Here is a 16,451-nt window from a genome sequence, read left to right as displayed (position 1 = left end):
ATCCTCTGACATGGACACTAGTCTTAACTATTCTGCTTATTTGTGATGTCTCACCTGGACCTGGAGGGCAATGGAGAGAGTTGGACAGAGGGACAGACAGACAGAAGGATCCTGCCAGGACTCTTGTCCAATTGCATCAGCTAAGGATAATTGTTTTGCATATCCAGTTAACCTCGGCATCTATCCTAGGAACTGCCTACTGGAGTGTTACAGAAAATTTAGAGACAAACATTTTAAATATATTGATCAGATTTGGCTCTAAAACTCTTTTGAAATGGATCTGGATGGCAGTGTGATGTGACACCATCTGGGTTTTTCTCCTGTTTGGACATAGAGTGGGTGGATGCTTTGGCACTGACAAAATAAGAATCTTATCAGAGCAGTCCATGTTGACTCTTCTACAGTGAAGTCAGTGCCAAGTCTCTTTGGGTGTAATCCTGGCTCTCTTGACACCAACAGGAACTTTGCCATCAACTTCAAGATGGCATACATTCTTCTTCTATCTTGAGTTAGCATAAGATCAAGCCTCATATCTGGAATAACCTCATAGGAAAGAAGCTATGAGGAATATTTAATGTGGCCTTCTGGTGCAGATAAGACAGCAAGGAGAACCGTTCTCTAAAATATACAGGTCTAAAACACTTATTTAAAGTAAACTTATTGCTTAGTTTTTCCTGCCAAGCAGTTCACTGCGTACATTAGCCTGAAAACAATTGAAAATGGCCATAGCTACCTGAAATGTAAATATTTGGTTTAAAGTCCTTCTTAACATTAGGACTGGTAAATGGACAAAACAAAAGAAGAAAAGAACAAAATGCCCTTACTTGGCATGATCACTGGCAGAGTAAGACAATCCCCAAGAAGACAAAACCAACAAATATTACAGTGTGTTTTATTTCTCCAGTTACATTTCTATTTACCTTGGCTGGAGTCATTTAGAACCAGTGAAGCTCTGACAGAGAAACAGTGATGACTGATGGATGCTATGACAAGTGGCAGACATTTGAACTTTCCAGACACCAGGCAATAATGCCTCACATAGAGCTGTGAACCATATGTTAAAAAAAAAAAAGTAAATTTGAAAAGTCTAAAAGTTTTTTATTAGAAGAAAACAAAACGCATACATATACACACACACCAAAACAAAACAAAACAACAACAACAACAAAAAAAACAATAAAAAATCCACCCCAAAATGAAGATTCATGTTGCTTTCACACTGGTAATAAAGCTGCAGATGTGAACCCTGAATACGTCAATGGCTGATTAGCTACATCACAGCAATGCAAATCATGTGCTGCAAAGTAATGAATGAGAAATCTCTTGCTGTATCATGTGAGTCATTAAAAGTATATATAGCTTGAAAAGAGAATACTGGATTTGTGTTCCTTAGTGCCTCCTATTGTCATTTAGAATGCATCATTAATGCAGGCACAAAAGCAAGGAAAAAAGGCTTTAAGATCTTTAGGAGAGCATGTTCTTGCAATATCAGACCTTGTGAAAATTATTTAATTACAATCTTTACATACCACACTTCATTTTACGTAGCACTTTTCATCCTGGAGGACACAAAGTGCTTTCGACACTAAGGTTAGAGCCGTTATGTAAGTCCAAAGAAAATCTTTGAAAAGGTACAAATGCAGTCCCAATAAAGCCAGTAAACAGAAGCATAAATTACAGTGTGACATCCAAGGTGCCATTCAGAGAAAAAAACAGGCTCTAAGAGCAAAGAGTAAACATCAATAGGAGACGAATGAAGTACAAGTGAAATTAAAGAAATGTAGGATGTAGAAACAGTGAGACCAGTGGTTGGGAAGGAGATTGATTAAAAGTGGGATTAAATGGAGATTGATGAGAATCAGGATGGTTTCTGCATCAGATTTAACCACCAGAGTGGGGATTGACTCCCTGCCTCTCCTCCCTGATAAACACAAGGAGGTACTTACAGAGATGACAGAAGAACAGGAGCTGGACTAAAGTCCATACTTACATGGCACTGAAAACCAGGTCCAAGTGATCTACCCCTCAGACCCCTTCTACAGATGCACAACCATGAAGCAGCTGAGCTGAAGACTGCATTTGTCACAAAAAGCATCAAAATCCCAGAGAACTTGGAGGTAGTAGACATTGCAAACATTTTGAATTTGATTCTAGAAGTGATCCAAGGAACTACAGATCTCAAAGTTAATGAATTAGATCTGAGAATTTGATTTAAATGATCATAAAACACAGGAGGGCATAAGTATAAGGATTTGGCACACAATCCCTCACTGACAATGCAAAAGGCTTGCAGCTCTTGTTGACCCCAAAATGATGTCCCAGTACAGGATAGAAAAGGTCTAATTTAATGAATACCACTGTTAGAGAGCTTTTTTTTTTCCCACTTTCTCACAGTCCAAGGATGAGCAGGTTAAGAAAAAATAAAAGGTGAGAAATTCAAGCATGTTTCTTTGTTTCTCAGGGAAAAACTGCCCTTGGAATTTAGTGAGAGGATCCAGCATACCTGGAGAGCAGGAATTGCCAGAGCTGCCCAGATTAATAGCACTGTGCCATTTGTAGAGGTGTCATGGAGTGTCATACTTCAGAACAGAAGCTGATGGCTGGTCTTGAGAGATGATACAATATCCTTTTGCCTCTTTCAAGGATTTAATGCCATCTGTTGAAAGCAGTGATTTGTTGGCATGCTGAAACCAGGGCTTAAAGGCTGACCTAGGCTGAGCAATGGTCAGATCCACTGAGATATCACATCTGTGTGCCATAAATACTCAGCACAGCAGTGGGAGGCCATCTGGCAGAACCTGCACTCCACATCACTCACATGAAGAAATGGTTAGGGAAGGCCACTAGGCCACCATTTATCTCGGTCAAGCACATGGCATGATCGGAAAGACCCCCACACAGGGAAGTGCAGTTCATCATACAAATGCCTGTGAATAAAGAACTACTACAATTTTATCTACACTTTCAAGACATTGAATAACACCGGAAACCACATCTAGGCCCATAAACAAAACTGGCCAAAGCTGTATCTGATCCCTGAGACCAAGTGGCTTGGTATGCCCATGTCCATACATGTAAACTGTCTTTGCTTCACTAAGCTTCTACTAGCACCACCTCAGCATGTCCAGCTGGAATGATCCTTTGTCCATGTTAGTCCCCACGCTGTGGATGGATAAAGTCTGGGGGACTGCAGGCTGGAACAAACCAAATTCATGCCAAGGAGCCTGTCGATGGTATGAGCAACTGTGTGTTAGTGTTTGGGGACATTACCTGGTTTTGTTTGTGCATGCAGGTGCAGGGTTGTGACAACGTACAGAGTAAAACAAATAAACATAGTCAATCTTTTTAGAAATGTGCATTCCCAAGGAGCATAGAGCAAGGAGCATTTTATCTCAGCCTAAAGTAAGGACCTAAATTAGGATCAAGCCCTTGAGAAGCCTATTTCTCTTCATCCGCAGAAAAGAAAATTATCTTACAACTGAGCATCTACAACTCAGACACTTAGAATTAAGTGACATAAATTTTACTCTGAAGCATCTGAATCTGACTGTAAGAATCATAGCCTGTAATTTCTAGATTTGGCTCCAGGGCTGATATTGCCTATCACTATGCATTCCTTCCTCAATTTACCCACCTGCTATTACAGTTAAGAACAACTACAACTTTCAGTAGCATTGAACCATAATAAAGATTAGTTAGTACATGTTGTCAGCAATAGTTTCACGGAGCAAAAGGGTTATTAATCAGTCTTGATACTTAAACCAAGTCTCTCCATTGTGTTTTAACTATGGCAAAGCACACATCAAGCAACAAAGAGTAGGGGAGCTGCATGCACACCATCAGCAACTTCCAATTCATTTGCTCCACATGCCATGGCAACCACATTATTGTGGCCATCTCTACCCCTAATACATGCCATTTTTTTCAGAGTGGTACATTGTCATCAGTATTAGATATGCAAGCTTCAGAATTCTGCCTCTAAGTGAAGGCATCCATTCTTTTTAACTTGACTATGCTCATCCAAATACTTGTTGGCTCTTCCTAATGAACCCATCCATCTTTGCTCAAAGAGAATTCAAACATGCCAGTTCTCTGAATGGAAGAAAAGATCTTTAAAACATTTCGGAGTGATTTCAAAGCAGTAAGACCTATTGGCTGAGCTAATAAATATCCAGCTAATTTTACAAAAGAACTAAAGGAAAAGAAAATGTGTATATGCAGTTAAACGTGTGTCCAATTCTTGACATCTTTGGACAGAAACTGCATTTTTTTTCCAATCTTCTTTTAGCTCCAAATAGAAATTATTCTAAAATATGCCTGGGAATTGGAAAAAGTGAATAATCCTTGAGATAAATTAATGGAATAGATCTATTCTGGGGGAAGGTAGAAAAACAGCCTTGTATGCTTCTGACCACATGTGATCATGAAAAAGGTGGAAACAGTTGGGAAGAGTGGCAGAGGTATTGCATTTTTCAAGTCCTCTGAAAGATCTGGTTTCTTGTTCTTGGGAGGGCATTCACTAACAGCTATTCACAGAATGCTGCCACTTGTCCCATCAGGATTTGCCTTCCTCTTTAGAAAGGATCCTCAGCCAGAAAGCAGAGAAGAAATGGGCCTGAATGGAAATATTGGAAATGTTTCACTGGAGAAAGGCAGTTGAAAGACAGCTGGTGGTTCAGAGGCAATAAAGAAGAACACTGTACATGAAATAATTCCAAAGTTTTTTAGCAGTACTGCATAAAGTTGTTGGATAAACAAGATTCTGTGTTTTATTCTGAGCATGGATCAGTTCGGCACAGCTCTCCAGGAGACTAAGCTTGTCCAGAAGAAGGAAATTCCTAAATATAGTCATCACAATATGGATAAGTGCTTTCATAGGTTGCTTACTTCACCAGGGAAACTTTCGTGCCAAGAATTTCCTCCTAAGAGAGCTCTAATACGTTGCATTATTAAAAAGAAATGTTTTCCTCTCTAGGATGGCATGTTAATGTACAGAATCATCAGCAGAATGAAAAACACAAATCTAATTACCTCTTTTCATTTAAAAGCCATCAGATGTCTTAGATGAAAATGTGATTTTTCTGTATCTCAAAAGACTGCAAAACTCTATGAACCTTACTCATATTTCTGAAGCCATAAAGAATAAAGACAGTATTATATTAAATAATTTGAAAACTAAAAATACTTTTTTTATCAAGTAGTTGTAGAGAGAACTTAATGGATTCTTTTATCAATTCATTATTGTTATTGCTGTTGTTTTTATTGCTATGACTGCTGTCTTATTGTTCTTGTGTCTATTTTAAGCCACAGTCAGGTTTCACAGTAATTTGTATGTGATTCACAAAATCTACATAATAGATTACTGTTACTGCAATACATTAGAACACGAATGGGAAGGCTTTATGCAGTGACTGTTTTCTGAAGGATTTATGATATAGGTCCCAGGAATAAGGTGTGAGCAACCCTCCTGAGTGGCTGCACAGAGGCCACTTGGGCCAGCTTTATTGGCAAAACGTTATTGCCAAGTTTTTGGGTCATTAAAAAGACCATGTACACTTGTATTAAAGTGGTAGAATATAAACCTCTCTGCCTGCCTGAAAACACACTGAGATATTAGTGCTTGGGATTTCAGTGAGAGCAGGGTCTTCTCAAGGGCTTAGCTCAGCTGTGCAATCCCCTTTCATCAAGGTACATCTTTCAACATAGGCTGCTGCAAGCACCTGAGTCCTGCTTGGAAGCTAACATATGTTGGGGCAGGAGAAGGGAGGAGTCTGCATGTCCTTCCACCAGTGTGGGGTGAAGACACAGCCAAAACAGCTATGTGGAAGAGAAACCATCCTCTGTCACTGCAGTCTGGGCAGCCACTGCAGTGCAAGTTATTCACCAAAAGCATTAAGATAGGGAACTTATTCCATGATTCCATTTCTCTCTGTGTTAAGTCAGACCAGACCAAACCAGAGCAAACCATCTGACTCTTCCCCTGCCACCTGCCTCTAATGCCCATGCACTGGGCATCTTGTATTCTCCTGTGGGAGTCTGCAGGACAACCGAACTCCTTTGACTCAGGAGCAGACCAGGGTTACAGTGGTGTTATGGTCCCTCAGTTTTCCACATTAAGAAAAACAAGCAGGGAAAAGAATCTCAGTTTCAAAACATCATGGCTCTGATGCAAATATTTCAAATGGGAACATATAGTAAAGTAGGATCAATTTTACATACCACCCATCCTTAGGTCATATATAATCCTTACACCTTACTTCAAATCCCTGTTAATCCTTGTGGATTAACATATCTCCATGGATGGGCACTCTCTACACCCATCTGCACCCTGAAGACCTCTCTGCCCTCTGTGTGCATTGAAAGGCTGACAGAAAACCCTGAGACGTACAGAAAGAGCCTGGCTAACTCCCAGGGCTGGAGCCCAGCCCGTCCTGCTGGGGATGCCACCTGCGGCTGCAGAGCTGCCAGCAGAGACAGGACATGCCCTGCTGTGCCCACACAGCCATGGGCTTGCCTGGCTGTAAAGCAAGATGGAGAGTATGAGGGCCTGCTGAGCACAAACCCGCACACTGTCACTGTCTGAATTACTGCCTGTGTCCTACTGTAAAAGGCATTTCAGTTTCCAGTCCTTCAGATGCTAACCCGGAGCACAAATCCAGAGTGTTCTGTTAGTGAGCTACCTTCCCACATCCTATCAGGGTCCCCAGCTCACCTCTTTGTTCCTCTGTCCTTATCAGTCCTCCTCCAGTACCTTTCCCTCTTGGATGTCCACATAGTTTCTAAAAGGGAGGAAAAAGGTCTAGAGGGGGGTCACGAAGATGATCGGAGGGAGCACCTCTCCAACAAAGACAGGCTGAGGGAGCTGGGCTTGTTCATCCCAGAGAAGGCTCCAGGGTGACCTCATTGAGGCCTTCTAGTACTTAAAGGAAGTTTATAAACAGGAGGGAAATAAACTTTTTACATAGGTATATAGTGATAGGACAAGAAGAACAGTTTTAAACTAAAAGAGGAGAGATATAGATTAGAATTTTTTTACTGAGAGGGTAATGAGGCCCTGGCACAGCTGCCCAGAGAAGCTGTGGGTGCCCCATCCCTGGAGGCATTCAGTGCCAGGCTGGATGGAGCCCTGTGCATCCTGAGCTGGTGAGTGGAAACCTGCCCACAGCACGGGGTTGGAAGTGGATGGGCTTTAAGATCCCTTCCAATCCAATCCATTCTATGATATGGTTCTAAGATAAGATTCTATGATACAAATAGCAGGAGATCACATCTGATGATACAGTTCTGACCTGAAAGCAATCATCTCAACCAGCAGCACAGAAAATATTCAGGAAAATGCCTGTGAGTCCACTGCAGGCAATCTGGGTCCCACTGCAGTTGTATCTTTCACTCTTACAAGAATGGTACGTGGGCTCTGATCCTTACCAGACCCAGAGGCAAAGAAACACGATCAACAATGATTACACAGAGTTAATTAAACATATCAGATCAGAAGGACTTGTCTTCACTTGGGAGCCAGTCACAGGGGCCAGAACTCCAGGAGCTCTTTCTCCTCCTTCTCCTCCCATGTAGGTATAACAAATCTGTAGCATTAGGGAACAAAACTTTGCTCTTTTTTAAACCTGGCTAGAGCAGGCATGGGAAATAACTGCCAATGACACCTGAACTACAGCGAATTCTGAGCAAAAATAACACCCAAGAAAGAGCTGACAGTAGGTTGAGAAGAATTTGAGTCCATGCATTCACTCACAGCTGACGAGACAGCAGACAACTCCATGAAACAGCTTTCCCCCTCCAGGGCTGACACTGTGCTTCTGGATCCAAAGGGCACAAATGGTGGCTTGCAGTCTGATGTGCCTCAGCAGCCCATGCCCGGCAGGGAGATGTGCTGTTAGAGACTCATAGCCTTGGAGTGCAATTACCAAAAGCTCTGGCATCTGCCACGCTTGATTTATGTTTAGGTAGCACTGATGGGCTGGTACCCAAGGGGAAGCCAGCCAGAGGCAGGGAGCAGGGTGAGCATCCTGCCTCACACAGGGCAGATAGAGTTGGCATTGGAATGCAGGCACAGGGGCTATGGAGTGGGCAGTGGAAGCAATGGGCTTAGTTTGGCCTCAGTAGCTGCTAAGCCTCACCAGCTGCATGCAGCACTGGGAGAGAGGGAAATTCCAAGGGAAGGGGAATGAATCTTTTTGTCTTGCTCCAGTTCTCAAATGGGAAGCAGATAAGGGAAGCTCAAGAGTCCTGCGGGTGCTGTGCAGGTGCCCAAAGTGTCAAAGTGTCTCTATTCTAATCTGGTCAGCTACAGCTCATCTATTAAAGTCCTATCACCTATCTTGGCCAGCAGGTGTAAAAATCCCCCAGAAGAAATGCAGACAATACAGCTTACTTCTCTGTAAGCTCCACTACATCTCGGCCTTCTTTGTCATCCTGCATGGAGGCCTCAGGATAGGGCTAAATCCATTCTGTGCTCCCTTCCTCAGCTCCAGAGAGCACAATTCTCAGCTCCTGTAAAGCACTCAGCAAATAAAATGTCAGAATGTGTGTCAGATTTTTTTTTAATTTGAGGGCCTGGAAATTTCATTTAAAATTAAAATGAAAAAAATCACGCAGTTCAGTCTCCTTGCTTATGAAGACACTTTTCTCTGCAGTCTATGCACAGGAACAGCTGAAGATCTTTTTTTTAGACCTCCTTTACTGAAAAAATCCTGTGCTGTTGAGTGATGTTACTAAATATAAAAGCAGTTCCCTATAGTGGCCACATTAACAGACTGCTAAGTATTATGAGGCAAAAGTGACTGTGCAGGGCTGCAAAGTGGGGAAGATATCGCAACCTTTGGATTCAGATAGACGTGACCAGTAGGACCATGAATCAGTAGTCACGGTCCATGGAGTCAGAGCCAGCACAATCTGGACAAACCAAAACAAACACTGCAGTATTTTTGGAAGGAGAATGTTGGCAAGCATAGATTTACCTGGGCAAGATGCAGTGCAGCAGATGGGAAAATCCTGAGGGGGAGAGAAACTCAAAGGTGGGAAATTAAGCCTTGTGGTCTCTGGCATTCAACCAGGAAGTTGAGAAAACTCAACTGGAGCAGTACAACAACAGCAATGGCTTCTCCCACACATGCAGACCCCAAAGTCATGCCCTGAGCTTCTGCAGCAGTGTGCAGTCACAAGGAACCGGTTTCAAGGGACCAATAGCTGCATGTTGCTCACAACTTGATGGCAGCCATGGCAAGCAGCCATCCTGCTCCTCTTTGGAAGGCTTCTCATGAGGAACTCTATTCACTGTGACACAATGAGGAATTCAGAGTCCAAAAGTGATGAAGTCCTGGGAGAGACTTCTATTTTTACCAAGACCTTCCACCCAGCTTGGCAGGAGGTAGACAGAGAGAGATCCTTGCCCAGCTGACTCTGGTTGCTTGCAGGGTAAAGCTGTTGGTTTTAGAGGAACCTCTTATGGCTTATGGGAGGGCTACAAGTGAATGGCAATTTCAGCTATTGGCAGTCATCTCAGCTGGCATCTTCAGTAAAAGCAGTATGATATCTGCCCTGGAAAAGCAATCTCTGTTGTGAAAAAGAGGGGACCTACAGAACAGTGCAGGCCACTAGAATTCAGAGATGAGGGGAAAAAAAGAGCAAGGAAGGCTTCGCTCCTGAGTCAAATCTCCAAAGCCAGAGACCTGGGAAGGGAAGATTAGCAGGAAGTGCACATTGCACCCTGGAAGGTATCCAAAGCATCCAAGATAGTCAGCTTTGCACAGCATGATGGTCAGCTTTGCCGGAGGCCTGGCAGTCTCTAGAGTTAACAGGAGAGACTCCCGCTCCCATGCACCTACCTTGCACCAAGCCTCCTCCTCTTACTGTGAGGGGACAAGGAATTCCAACAAAATTTCCATGGAGGAGGATTCCCAAAATGGGAAAACTAAGAGGAAGGTAGAGCAAACTGTCTCAAGGAACAAAAGTTATTAACATGAAAATCAATATAGATAAATAAGGACCAAGGAGGAGTCTGAGTTTAATTCATTTAAGGGAGTGGAGATGTGAGGGCCACATCTGACAAGATTTTCAACAGAGAGGTAATGCCTATGTGAACATTATGCCTGTTTGTGTGCTTCAAAATGGCACTAAGGGACAGTGAGATAAAACATTTGCTAAAATTACCTTTCCTAATACCTATTAGTGCCCACTGCTGCAAACACATGCACTCTAACGTCCACCCAGCACCCCAGTTCACATCATCAGAGCAGTATCCAGCAGATTTATTAGGAGGAAGGTTTATTGTAACTAATTCCAGTTAAGAGCACTTAAGCTATGCTTATTTGCCAAGCAGTGTTGGCTTTCTGATTTTTATAGGAAAGTGCTTTGTTTCAAAAGCAAGCCGTAAAAATAAATTCCCCAGTCTCTTTTCTCAGCAGCTGTAGCAATGCGACACTCAAAATCTGTCTTAGACTGAGGTGGGGAATTTATTTTTTTTTAAACCTGTTGTTAAAATATTGGCAGCACAAGGCTGCTGATTCAAAACAAAAGGAGACACAGACACGAGGAAATTAAAAGAATAAAAACAGAAGCGAATTTTGATTTCCCAGAGAATACAAGATAGGCAAGAGTTGTGTTTGTAAAGGATTGGCAGGAGAAGGATTTGCTGAACTGGGAGCAGCTGTCATAGCAACCACATCCAGGCAGAGAGCTGGTGTCAAGTCACCTGGAAGGAAATTTCTCCACTCAGAGGAACACTGTTCCAGAAGGAAAACTTTGAAAGTTGTTGGCTGAGGCACCTTCATAAAACTGAGTGGATGCAGATGAAGAGTCCCTGCCAGGCAGCGGAGATGCTTTGTGGGAAGGGCAATAGTTTGAGATAGAGACCTGGCTGTCAGGCTTGGTTCTTCCCTTGGCTTGCTTCCCAGAGACAAAAGCATTCCCCAGCCTGAGACACACAGTATCTCACCTCAATGCATACTGCCCTGGGCATGTAGTGGTGTGTAGTGGTGCGTAGTGATGTGTAGATCCTGACACTGCTGTGTGCCCTATCAGCCTGTGCTCACAGATTCAGTTTCAATTGTGCATGCTCTGGTCTTCTTGCAGTACCAAATGAGAAATACAGATTTTTGATTAAAAAAACCAGCTCACTGACAGAGTCACAAGCTAAATGGGGACAGGTAGAAGGACCTGGGTCATGACCGTAAGGCAAAAATAGCTGATGAGATAATGTAGCTATATCTGAATGGTGCTTTGCCCAACCTAGTTCATCCCATTTCTCAGAGTGCTCATGTCAAGTTGCCCTGAGTCACTCTTCGAGGACGATTCAGCGTTCTTTTAGTGCCTTTACTTTGTGCTAGTATAGATAAGTGTATAAGTTACATTCTGATTGCTTCCATTTAAGTCCAGCCCTCCCCTCTCACACTGAGAACAAAAATTGTTGTCAATGTGCTGAACTGTACGATGTTAAGAATAAGTGGGTACTTTGTCACAAGCAGTAACACTACAGAAAGCAGTCCAATTTTCTTCTTGCCTCCCTCAGGTTACTCCTCCACTGCAAAAACTCCCCAGTGTGTCCCTTCATCATGTTCAGCTATTTTTGGATGCCACTTCTCCACAGGCAGTTGATCCACAAATCAAAAACAGCTATGGAGCCTCCCAGTGTTATGGAGATTTTCAGAGGTTTAGTCCTGAACTGAGATCAGATGACAGCTGAGAATTCCTTGACTTCTTTTCATTAGGCATGGCTCACAAGAGGGAGCCCATGCTGTGCCTGTAATCCAAAGCCTCCTTAAGAAACCTCAGGTTCTGTTGGGTTCCAGAAAAGAACCAACATCAGAGCTAAGGAATAATAATGTAACAGAACCTATCTTCCTAAAGCCAGCTCTCATATGCTGTGCAAAAGATATAGGCTTTACTATGTCTTTTGCACAGAATATAAGACAATAGTTATATCCTTGAAACTCACAGTACGTCTAACGTGTTTGCAGCAATTTTTTGTTTTCTCTGCATTAACACAGCAGTGTGTTAAAAAGAAGCCAAGCCATACAATGAAATGCTGACAGTGTGGGACAGCCATTATTATATCCTTCAGGTACTTGAGGTGACATTGTTTTCTCACAAAACAAATTGCTTATCACAGACTCCATTACTCAGGAGACAGTAAACACTTTCCACAATGCATGCCTCTTAGGCACAAAAAGGATCTCCAGGACATAACTCCCTTGATTTTTGTGGGAATCTTTGTTATACAAACTAGTCTATTTCCACGAAATAATACTGAAAAACAGAGATGTGTTTCATCTTCCTTTTTTAATCCAGTAAGAAAACACAGATGGCTATAGACACCAGACAACTGAACAGGTAAGGAGATGGGTGAGGGGTAAATGGTTGCAAAATTGTATGTAACTAGACTGGAAAAAGTAGTGATAATATGGGGAAAATCTGGAAGTGGCCTTGGGTGCAGGATGCTCGTAAGATGGGAAGAAGCAGTAAAGATGGTTGGTGGACTAGGTGTTGCAGTTTGATCTCTGAGGCTTCCATTTAGGAAACATTCCTGCTAAACACTTGAATGCCCTTTTTAACATCCATGGTGCTCAGGATTTTGATACTAAGCAATCAGGTCAGCCAGAACACAAGCAATTGAACTCAGCTTTGAATAAGCTAGAGGCATCTTGTGTACAGACAAGATGTATTAGATGAGCCCTGCAGGTGGGTTGAGATGTCATTTTTGGACATGCATACTGAGGCCATGAGATATGCTGGTGTTTCATGTTTTCATAGAGCTGTTACCTCCTCATCCCAGCTACGAGGCTGTAAGCAACACAAATCCCACAGACAGATTCCTGCTCTGAACAAAAAGTTACCTGAGAGTTGATTTAAGGAGAGATGAAAATATTGTCTTTATTTGGAGGATGACATCTTTTTTTCTGTGTCCTGGAGACAGGCTGGCATTCGGGGAGTTAGAGCAACCATCAGAGCCTTTATCTACCTCCCAGAAGTTGGACTGTGAATTGCAGTATTTCTTGAGCACTGCATTTAAAGACTGTCAGCACCTTCACTCTGCATTGCTATAAAAGGAAATAAACATTCAGATTGACTGAAAAGGCTCCAAGCAGCTCAAACCATTTTCTAATTGTGCTGAAGGCAGATCTGAATGGTCCCACTGTCTTAGCAGCAATGAAAAAGGAAGAGCATGCTTTGCAGCTACGTACTTTTACTTCTTGACTGTTGAAATCATCTGTCTGAATGAGGTTTAGTCAGCAATGTTTCCTAATTACGAAAGCTGGTGAAGTGCCCTGCACTGAGTGGTGCATTCACAGGAGTTTTACTGTGGCTCCCAAAGGAAACTGTGTATGAACTAGGCTGCCAAATCTTTTGTGCAAAGCATTTGTCTATTTAAATAAATAAACCCCTGATATGTCCATGCACTGAGTTAGAGTATTCATACCAGTGAATACAATGGCTTCCACTGGGAAGAATAATGTCTTGAAGGAGCAGAGCGAGAGGAGGAGGAGAGAAGAGCAGAGCTTAACAAACATCTAATCAGACCTCAATCTTGCTAATATTGGATGAGCTGGAGAGAAAACTAACTATAATTTATTGAAAAAAAATGGGAAGCAACCACTATATATATATACAAAGTCTCCTGATGTAGCACTGGGAATATCAGTACCGAGGATTTTCATTCAAGTGTCTTACCAAAACCAATTAAAAGTAAGTTTTCTGTTTATCTTATTTGTAGATTCTTAGCATTTTTCAGCAGTTTGTGTCTAGTCATCTGTTAGGCCTCTTTGATTGCTCTGTTTGATAGCTGCAAGTTAAGGAAAGCTACACTGCAGGCCACAGGTCACACAAAATCAGCTCCAAAATATGCCTTGGTGATCTGACACCGTTAGCTAAAAGCTCTTTCCAATTTCCCTTGAGAGACAGATAGTTGCCCAATAGTTCACAGTACTCCATGTTGACAGTATGGGCAAGCATAACAGCCCATAGATTGAGGAGTCATGAAGCTGCTCACTAGTATGTGCCAAAAACAGCCACTCTTCAGAGAGAGGTAAATGCCACTTCTACACATTGACAGTGAAGTCAGATTGCTTAATATTTCATTTCCTCTTAGAAATGTCACTGCACATCTGGGCATGGCTGGCTTTATTTTCTGCATGCTGCTGCCTCATCATAAGGTAGCTTCTTTCTTTTTACCACAGATGGGTCTGTTGCTTGTGATGTGACTTTTCCTGGTACATGCTGCCACCCGGGACCTCAAAAAAATGAAAAAGTATTTTACATTACTATATCGGCACTGTTGAATAGTCTGTAAGAGACTGGAATATAATGACTCAGGAAGTGAATCACTTCATTTAAAGCACTACATTGTGGAATCTCTTGATAATGGATTATCATAATCCTGAAACTAAGTACTCTGATCAGTGAGCGAGAAACAGTTTGAAACCTTCCAGAAATGTCTGCTGTACTCTGCAGCAGCAACATGCAGTAAAGGGTTGGAAAGCTTAATGTGGAAAATGGCAACAAATGCCTCCTTCATGGCAAGATTTTGAGAAGAGATAGGGTCAGGTTCCTGCAAGGTGAGGGGGCTGTAGGATGCAGGCTTGTTGAAGTCAACATACAGGAGCATGGTGATAGAGTTGCTCTGCAAGAGGAGCTCTGATTTTAACCAGAGAGGAGGGTGCACCACACATTTCCTAGAAGTGCAGAAAACAAACAGTATGTTGACAGCTATTTGAAAACAAATAAGCTGGCTGTATCTCACTCATAATTCTTAACATGGCCACTGAACTGCAGGGAAGAAATATTTTATTGTTTCAAATATATTCTCCTAATTATAGCTTGGGTTTCAACTACGATTTCCTTTTTGTATTTCCCTACCAACAGATATTAGCATTCAGTAAAAGGAAATTCTTTCCTAACCTTTAGTCCTGCTGGAAAGTGGGCGTTATTTTACTTTAAGATAAATACCAGAAGCAATATTGATAGATTTGGAAATATTTGTCCTGGATGCTGTACAAACAGAAAGCTTACTGTCACTTTAAGAGGAGAATAACCCCAGTGCTTCAGATGGAGAACTACTGAACCACAGTGTGCTACAGAAGCAACTACTACTGCCCTTGTAGCAGGGTCCTCAGCAAACATCCAGTATATGACTACCTTTGTACTTCCTGTTCTTTGTCCTTTCCATTTGTCAATAGAGAGTCCCTTCAGACCCAACGAGCCTGGTAATATCAGCTAAGCACCACAGTCTTACATCATATAACAGATTTTACTTAATATTCTTTCAAATATTCATTATGTTCATTAATTCACTTTTCATTTTCCTCCTCTGGAATGGGCAAGATAAGGACACACAGCTGGCTTGCTTCAAAAAAAGGTGCTTTATTATCCAAATCTGGCTGTTGTTTTGTCTGTAAAACCAATTAAAAGCATTTTTTTAAAGTTTCTGATTTGTGAAGACGTAACTCATAAATAAAGACTAATTATTAATATTACATTTAACATATTTTGCATTTGTATGATGTTGGTTCAGTTAATTCTAAGATGGTAAGAGATATTTATATAAGTGAAAAAAAGCCAAGAAAGATAAAGGCATCTTTTTTGTCTATAATATATATATATATATTAACATACATATATGTGTGTACTTTTTAGAAAACAAGGCTGGACAGTTAATCAGAATATAACACAAAGCCAGATACAGAATTTTTATGACATTTTGCCCATTAAATCTGTGCCTGAGTTAAGCCAGCGGGCTTTTTGCCATTGGCTCCTATTAGTTTTGGATCAGGGTCACAGAATTTGGTACCAGCCCATGGAAATGATTGTGATCCTTAGCAGAAAACAAAGAATTCACTTGAACAGTTTGCTTTCCATGCAGCTACCATGCTTTCAAAAGCCCTAGCTCCTGAAAAGTGGCTTAGGGAATGGGATAAAATTACTGGGCTTAGCGGCAGAGGAACGTGAAGAAAATCACCATTTCAGGAGTTCTGTGCAGCACATTGCCATCCATGACATGACGAAGCACTCAGTTCTCTGGTGATAAGCTGGAGCAAAAGTGTTTTTGCCACATGACTGTCTGCACAGCCCAACAGCATAACATTGTCAAATGTACTTACATACTGATTTTGCTGGACACTGGGAAGAAGGCAAGTTACCCATTGCTCCTGGTGCATGAAAAAAGAGTGAGGACTTTCATTCGCATACACAGTGAAGGACTGCATGCAATTTTCAAGCATTCCTGTAGCATCCAAGCACCAAGCGCCATTTCTATACTTCTGCTCCAACTGTTCAGTTGCCAGGGGCAACTGTGCATGAGCATTTCCCTCCTCCCAACATGGGAAGATAACATGTTATCATGTGTTATCTTGGAAGATGAGGCAGTGGCCTCCCTAAGTGTTTCATAAGGAAAAGGTTTGGAAAATGACCTAAGTGGCTGCAGGCTCACAGACTTACTTCTT

This window comes from Numida meleagris, chromosome 1 (assembly GCF_002078875.1).
Source record: "Numida meleagris isolate 19003 breed g44 Domestic line chromosome 1, NumMel1.0, whole genome shotgun sequence".
NCBI classification, from domain to species: Eukaryota; Metazoa; Chordata; class Aves; order Galliformes; family Numididae; genus Numida; species Numida meleagris.
The sequence above is the reverse complement of the archived record's forward strand: the minus strand, read 5'-3'. Positions refer to the sequence as shown.